Below are 8,633 nucleotides of genomic sequence, written 5' to 3' on the forward strand. Positions count from 1 at the left end.
ATGCCTCCCATATGAATAATTATATTATCAAAGTAATATATTACTATTATTCTATAGCCATTTGTTTGTCAAATCTTGGAAAGCAAATTCCTCCATTACATATATATATATATATAAGAGCAAGACAAAGACAAAGAAGCTTTCGGCCAAACATCCAACTTTGAATGCTTTCACTACTCATTATATATATATATATAATAATAGCATAAGGATGAGGAAGGCTCAAGCTTTCCAATCTGGCCGCATGTCTTCATTCCCTTATTTATATACATATACATATTATACTATCATGAAGTAGGATAAGGAGGGCTCAAGCAAAAACCCTCCAGCCACAACAATTCTAGTATTCCAAACTAAAAGACTCGGCCGCCACATCTTTGCCCAAGAACTCGGCCGCATTTTTCCAGCTCCTAGCCCGGTCGATTTCTCCAAGGTGCCTGGGTGGATTATCCCACCTCCACACGTTCATTCACTATATATATATATAATAAGTCAATTAATTCCCAACTCAAAACCCTTCCAGCCCGGTTTGCAAAGGAACCAAATACCCCGGCCGCCATTCTCCAAAACTGTGTTTGCTCCAAACCAAAAAATCCGGCCGCAACTTGTACAAAAATCCCGCCGAACTATCCTAGTAATTTCAGCCGTGCCCCGCCGCACCTTTGCAATTTGCTTTACAAAAACTTTTTGGCCATATCAATTCCAAAGAACTCCAAACTTTGGCCGTATTCATGCATGCATCCACCCATTTATATATATATATATATATATATATATATAAATGAATATATCAATATGATATGCCCAATCACTTTAGCCCAACTTTTTCTTTGCAAGAGTAGTGTTCGACCAACTTTAAAGATATGCCCAATCATTCTTGCAAAAGAAAACACCTTGGCCACTTTTTGAGAAAACACTCGGCCACCTAGAATCCGCCTCTATGAATTCTTCCTATTATTTTCTTCAGCCCACTTTTCTTCAGCCAATTTTTCTTCAACCAACTTATTACATATATATATATATATATATATATATATAAAAGTATGCAATGATGAAGGTTGAATTCCAGCTTGGTTACACGTTCGTATTCACTTTCTAATATATATATATATATATATATATATATATATATTATATTATATTATATTATATTACACCGTACTTGGAAGCCTTCAGCCACATTCAAGCATGCAAATCTGCCCCAGCCTAAACAAAACCCCATCTGCTCCATCTTGGAACTCCAAGTAACAACACCAAGCCGTGACCTTTGCCTCAATAGAATAAAAAACCAACCGCAACTTCCAGTGCAGCCCGGCCACGAAAACTCCAAGATTTCGGCCGCAACCTCTTCGCAAGCATCAAATTTGGTTGTTATTTTCAACAGCCCCAAACAATTCCACCTTATTCTCAAAATACCCCTGCATTTATCACTAGACTGAAATATAACACAGCAACAGATCATTAAGCTTTTAAGTACATACCTGCAAAATTCCAACAATAAAAAGGAGCATAACTGAAACCCATCAGTAAGACCCGTTTGGTTGGCTCGAAGGGTTCTGGTTGCGGAATTTTACAAAATAACAGGCCTCCAATTAAGAGGGTTTCTCATAACAGATTCTGGGAAATTTTAGATATTTATTTTCCCCAAACCATATAACTGAAGTATAGGGTTGTCCCCAAGCATATCTTATACGTATCTGAGGAGGATATGTCTGGAAAAACAGAAAACCATCTGATGAAATGCTCATTAAATTTGTGTAAACAGAAATAAGTAAATAATTAGAATATGGGGCAGACTCTACACACACTCACCAAAGCAAACTTGAACTTTTTCAGTTCATATTCCTCAGACTTCCATTGGCCTTTTACATCTATCATTCCATTGTCTAATCTTTGATAAAATGATCAGAGATGATCAGGCATAACAGCGAAAAAAATACGTCTAGTAAAATTGTTTAAAAGAAAAGAAAGATTTTAACCCAAAACTAAAACGAAAAACATATGCGCGTATGGAACTAATATTTGTCTGCAGAAACTGCATGCTTCTAGATTACCAAAATTTCAAAAAACACCAAAATTTCAAAAAACGTCCATCCAAACTATAGCACTAGAGCGTACCTCCATTTGCTAAAAAGAGTTTCCTTCGATGAGATTAGGTGCAACTCCAGATGGTTTGTGGAAGAGGAGCTTCTGTGATGGTAGTGCCACTTGAATCACCTGCATCAAGCAGGAGCATTACCGAGTAATAAAAATTTAAGTCAAAAATGGGAGAACCATGTTCCACAATACAAGCTATGCAGTATAAAAGATAACATCACCTTTCTTTTACACATAAAAAGCTTCTACTGATGATAAACTCAAAGATAAAGTTCAAATGATAAATTTACACACAGCTAGTTCTTAATTTGACACCTAACTGAACTAAAACTTTTATGTAACTTTTGAAAATGCATGATCTAGAAGAGAACTATAAAATGGCCCACATGGCGCTGTTGATTCCATGACGCGGCTCAACAAAGCAACCGCACCATCCTACCAATTTAAAGTTTGAGAATAGGTCGAGGGCATTGCGCCCCCTGATGCCTCTAATAATTGGCTTTACCCGATAGAACTTATTCATGGGCTCTAGCTATCCTGAGGGAAACTTCGGAGGGAACCAGCTACTAGACGGTTCGATTAATCTTTCGCCCCTATACCCAAGTCAGACAAACGATTTGCACGTCAGTATCTCCACGAGCCTCCACCAGAGTTTCCTCTGGCTTCACCGCGCTCGGGCATAGTTCACCATCTTTCGGGTACCGATAGGCATGCTCTCACACGAACCCTTCTTAAAAGATCATGGTCGGTCAGCAGTGCAACCCTCAAAGGGATCTCACTAGTCAGCTTCCTTATGCCTTACGGGTTTAATCGCCGGTTGACTCGCACACATGTCAGACTCCTTGGTCCGTGTTTCAAGACGGGCCAAATGGAAAGCCCAAAGGCGGATGCTAGGAGCACGCAGATGCCAAGGCATGCCAAGACAGTGCATGCTGGCAACCACGATAGCGTCGACGAAGTCTCCACGGGCATATCAATAGCTTGAGCTTTGGCCGCCGCCACTGTTGCAATCCGTATCAGTCAACGTCCTAAGCCGATTGGCGAACCGGCTTGTGACTGTTCCACATCCGATCGGGGCATATCGTTGGCCCCCATCCGCTTCCCTCCCGACAATTTGAAGTACTCTTTGACTTGCTTTTCAAAGTCTTTTTCATCTTTCCCTCCCAGTACTTGTTTGCTATCGACCACTCACCGAGATTTAGCCATGGACAGAATTTACCGCCCGATTAGGGCTGCATTCCCAAACAACCCGACTCACCGACAGCGCCTCATAATGCAACATAGTCCGGGCACAACAGGGCTCTCACCCTGCCAGGGCCACCTTCTAGTGGACTTGGGCCCGTTCCGCCGTTGAGGACGCTTCTCCAAACTACAATTCGGACACCATAGGCGCCCAATTCTACGAGAATCAACGTAAGTTTTTTTTCCTTCGCTTATTGATATGCTTAAATTTAGCAGGTAACTCTGCCTGACCTGGGGTCGTGTTAAAAACTAAGCTAGAGCCAAGCATTTTTTTCGAGCCCTCGATGCTCGATGATCGCACACGACAGGCAACTGAGATTTCACAACCACTAATTGTATCGTGGCGTGTGTCGCTGAGGACTTTGTATTTATGTCAACTGCGCAACGGAGCGTATAAAAAGCCATCATCCGCCCCCGCAATTCGAGGGAGTAGTGGGGGTAACGACGTGTGACGCCTAGGTAGGCGTGCCCTCAGCCTAATGGCTTCGAGCGCAACTTGAGTTCAAAGACTTGATGGTTCAAGGGATTCTGCAAGTATTGCATTTCGCTATGTTCATCGATGCGAGAGCCAAGATATTCGTTGCCGAGAGTCATTTTGACATATTTGGAGATGACGACGCCATCCGAACACACTGTTTCAGGGGCAACAAGGATGTGCTCTCTCATTCAAGTTCCTTGGCGCAATTCTTTTAAAAGATCCTCTAGGTTGCTTTTGAAAGCTGCTATCAAAAGAAGGGGAGAATAGCCTTTAATGAATATTTTTCAGTTCCCATAATACCATAATTAATTTTTAAAAATGACATTGTCTACCACCACAACCATCACCTCCACCTCCATCACCAATACCACCACCATATCCTCCACCACCATCACCCCCACCTCACCTCCACCTTCATCCCCACCACCACCACAACCTCCACCTTCACCACCACCACCACCACCACCACCACCTCCTTCACCCCTCCTCTGTCACCACCACGACTTTCACCACCACCACTCACTTCTACCACCCACATGTCACCCCTTAATCCAGAATTTAAGAGCATTTCCGAATAAGGGTGTGTCATATCGTAGTTATAAGAGTAAATTCCTATAACCATGATATGATGAGAAATAGAGCCAAACATCATATCTAGTTAATTCATTATCCACAATTACAATAGTTTTACATTAAAATTTACCAAACAGTTTTGACATTGCATTTTATACTAACACCACTTTAAAAATATTATTTACCAAACATTGACAGCAATCCCAAACAGGCTCTAAGGGCCCGTTGGGACTACTTCTATAGAAAACACTTATGCTGAAGAAGATATGACATTGTCGAGTGGGCCCAAACCAGTAGTTCGCCTCATTAACTTATTACTAATCGTTTAGCGCCTGAGCACTCCTTATATATATAAAATATAAATATATAAATATACACATAAATTTCTTCCAATAATACGAGTCTTCGCAACATCCCACCATGATAACAAACTTTCATCCTGAAATTGCCATCTTATGGTGCAATCTTACCTACTCTAGAACTATAATCATAAGTTAGCTCTTGGTTAGGTGGAATGCTCTTCTTAGCGAATAACATCATGTGTGGGATTCTCACATCGTCATGATCATAAAGGACACTTTGGGCAGTCAAATTAGGAGAACAACTATGATTGACAAATCTTCCCACATTCCCATGTTGTGTGGCATCAATGACAAAACCGTCTCCGAAGAAATTTGGTAACATAGGAAAAGAGACATGTTGAGAAGCATCTCGAAAAGCATGGTCAACAAATTTACCCTTTGTCCAAAAGAAATACTCGTCACTCCCCCTTCTTTGTTTAACTTCTTTCTCTTGAAGAATTTCTCCTACGTACTCACATATGAAACTTCCACGTGGAATATATGATCGTGATCTGACACCCCATCCTTTTGATTTAGTCCTAAAGACTTCAAGTTTAAACTGAATCCCACGTTGACAAATTCTATTTTTGCAAGAAGAGGACTTACACATAGTACCGCAGTCGTAAATAAGGGATTTCCTATCTGTTATTGTGTTGTTGTATGAAAAACCCCCTCCAGTGTTCATTACACAAGGACATGACTTGCATTCTAAGCATCCATGAAGGCAATCGCAACCCCTTTGTTTTGTTGCCTTGAAGAAATTTGGATAAATCACGTAGCGCGTGTAATTGAAAGCTGGATGACTCTCACTATCTATTGCATTGACCACACGAATAGGCATCGTCTCTTTCCCTTCAGAGATATCATTTTTACAAACAATATCCTTCGACATCATAGGCTTTTTCGACTGTTCTGAAACTTTTTCCCATGTGATTATTGGTTGCCTTGGTATCCTTTTCAACAAAGATTTAAACACAAGTTTGTCGAATTCCCCTCTTTCTTGCCAAAAATGCTCGACTTTGTAGAGACCATCGTAAACATAAGTTGTGAAAGAACGTTTCTTAGCACGTGTACCCACTTCAAAATGTTTAACGGCGCGAATTACCCTTACATGAGTTCGTACTTCCATGCTATTCTTTAGTGCAAGGTTTCCACGTTCAAGTGTTTGATCCTTTGGCTTTTTACATTCAACCCTAGGATTTCCACCTTCACCTGAATAAATCAAGATATCAGGAGATCCTACATGGTTAGCGTAACGGCCAGAATTAACAATGCTTGTTGCCAAAATTTTCCCATCCTTCTTCATATACTCAATACCACGCCGAAAGTTATGATGAAGGCCAACAACAATTAGTTCAGCCCTGTTACGAAACTCGTCACCAACCTCAACTCCTAGAATCGGTCCTAATTGTTTCCTCATGTTAACCAATTTTCCTTCTTTTCTCAGACGCATTACTGCTTCAATATCAGGCCTCCAACAATCTCGTTTGTTGGCTTCACTACCATGTTTTTGACGGAGCTTAGCTAATGTCTCTCGATATTCATCCAAAGCCTCCTTGACATTATGAATGATTCCATCTCTATCATCAACTCTCGTCCTCTTTTTGTTGGGAAGAAGGCCGACTTTTCGTATCTCTAGTGTTTTGTCCATAAAGAGCTAAGATTCAAAAGTATTGCAGGAACGCCTACATAGAAAGTAAAAAGTGGCAACGGACCCAACATCAACTATGCTAATCTAAAAAGCATTGCATATACACCATAACTGCTTTCGACCAAAAAATAATAATACACCATAACTGGTAGAACGCGTAATTGAAAATTTTACTTCCAAGCAAAGTAATTAAAGTGCTCTCTCCAAATGAACAATTGGAAACCAAGGTCCACAAGGAAACAAATTCCTCTTTCTTAATTGAGAGGCAACCTCTCATTAATTATTCTTTATGAGTGCTCAATTTACATAGATTTTGAACCACAAAAATATCAAGATACATAGATTACCAATTATTTTTTATTTCCCTAATAGTTTGTAAAGATAACCCTTGACCTGAGTCCGATACAATTAGACAGTTCAGATCAGAGAGACGATTCTCAAGTCAAGTGAAGACCTAAACTTACGGATTTGTTAAAAACCTTCATCAATATTATAATATTTACCGGTCACAATGATATATTTTAAACCCCAAAATTACCGGTCACAAGCAGAGTCATATACGAAAATCCAGAAGAAACAAACCACTTTTGGTTTGAAACCCAAGATTAAATAAGTGATTTATGATACGAAACAGAAGAAAAACTATACCTTTTCAAATTTATAATGCAAGAGTATCACAAACGTTGACAGCAAAATAAAAACTATATTTCACATCTAAAAAAAACATATGAAGAAGAAATAGTGGTACAAATATAACTTGGAAAGAATAAAAATACCTGGTAAAGTAGAAACTAGAAATCGTGGTGCAGTCTCTCGCTCTCTCTCCTTGTTTATGTTTTGAGAGTCTTGGTAACTGAATCTCTTCTTCTGGTTTTGTGCTCCTCTGTTTCGTCTGTTCCGCTTCTCTTTGCCTCGGTTTATATATGGGCCTTAGAAGAGTGTAGGGTTTCTTAATTCCCAAGTTTAGAAGGATTCCTAGGAACTCACGACTTTACCCTGAATTTACCACTAGGAAAAGTTAATCAGCAAATTGCCATGTGGACATTCCTGATCTATTCAAATTCTACATGAATTAGGCATCATATAGGTCCTGTTTAATTTTAAAAATATAATAAAATAATATGAAATTTGTCATTTTGAGTGGAGTTAAATTTTTTACTATGTGTCAAATTGCCCCACAAGTCATTCAAATTTAATATTTTGTATTTGACATCTTGCTTTGAGATGCTCCAAATAAAAGCTATTGGGTTGGCCAAATGGCGAGGAAAAGACTAGTTAATGACTTATAATCTCAGTCATCCATTAGATATGTTAGTGAATTAAATATTTTTGTTTTAAAATTGTGTTGTATATACAATTTTCCTATTATCAAATTCCCTGCGTCCTTTGTTTCCTCCTTAGTTTTGTGACATGCGGCACACAACTTAACAGGAGTTAATTCTATTAACTCCTTTTTAGCCCTTTTTTAAATTAAAACTAGTCTCTCCGCACGCGCTTCAGCGCCTGCGAGAAGCTTTTAAAAAAAAAAAAATTATTTTAGAATTAAAAAAGATAATGGATAGTTGTGTTCCATAAAAATAGGATCCATTATTTGATTTTTCTTTTAATTTTAATTTTTTTAATATAAAAAAATGTGAATTTACCATACTATCCTCATTTAATTAATAATTTCAATTCTTAATGTTTCCATTAACCAAGGGCATTTTTTGGTATTTTGAATATTATCCTCATTTAATTAATAATTTCAATTCTTAATGTTTCCATTAGCCAATGGCATTTTTTGGTATTTTGAATGTTTTACCATTATCTGCCTTTTGCTTTATATAAATAGATAATTAAATATATTAGAATTCCTGCCATCAGAACTCAAGCCCACCCAATTGTGTCAACAACCCCACCCCGTCGGCGCAACACAACCCCTCTCCTCCTTATCGTCGGCAAGCCCCTTCTCTCTGTTTCCCTTCCCTTTTTGTATCTCTCGTTCTCCCCCTTGATGCTAGATCCAGATTTATTTCAAAATGGTTATAGAAGTCACTCGGGCCAATTAGAGAGTGAATCCCAAATATGAACCTAGATTTGTTCAAAATCATACGAAGTCATTCTTCTTCGTATCGAAAATCAACATCCCCCAATCTGTTCAAAATCATACGAAGTTTAAGCTTTGCATATTGTTTTATATGGATCCACAAACAAGATTAAAACATGCTCTTCTGATTTCTTCTTTGAAAGAGAGAGGGAGATCGAGAAGAAA

The 8,633-nt window shown here is 38.7% G+C and overlaps 1 long non-coding RNA gene and 1 pseudogene across 7 annotated transcripts; both read right to left on the reverse strand.

Moving 5' to 3' along the window:
* Positions 1–224: 224 nt before the first annotated feature.
* LOC110765992 (uncharacterized) lies at positions 225–7,321 on the reverse strand. 7 transcript variants are annotated; one of them, XR_002528074.2, is made up of 4 exons: positions 7,159–7,317; positions 2,119–2,217; positions 1,813–1,886; positions 225–1,712 (listed from the first exon to the last, which is right to left on the reverse strand). It is a non-coding gene; the product is annotated as an uncharacterized LOC110765992 (long non-coding RNA). The 7 variants fall into 7 exon arrangements; XR_002528078.2 differs by having other exon boundaries at positions 225–1,347; positions 1,482–2,217; positions 7,159–7,321; XR_002528073.2 differs by having other exon boundaries at positions 1,813–2,217; positions 7,159–7,320.
* LOC148296521 (5.8S ribosomal RNA) lies at positions 3,789–3,931 on the reverse strand (annotated as a pseudogene).
* Positions 7,322–8,633: the final 1,312 nt, after the last annotated feature.

The sequence above is a fragment of the Prunus avium genome, chromosome 2, assembly GCF_965620075.1.
Source record: "Prunus avium chromosome 2, drPruAviu1.hap1.1, whole genome shotgun sequence".
NCBI lineage: Eukaryota > Viridiplantae > Streptophyta > Magnoliopsida > Rosales > Rosaceae > Prunus > Prunus avium.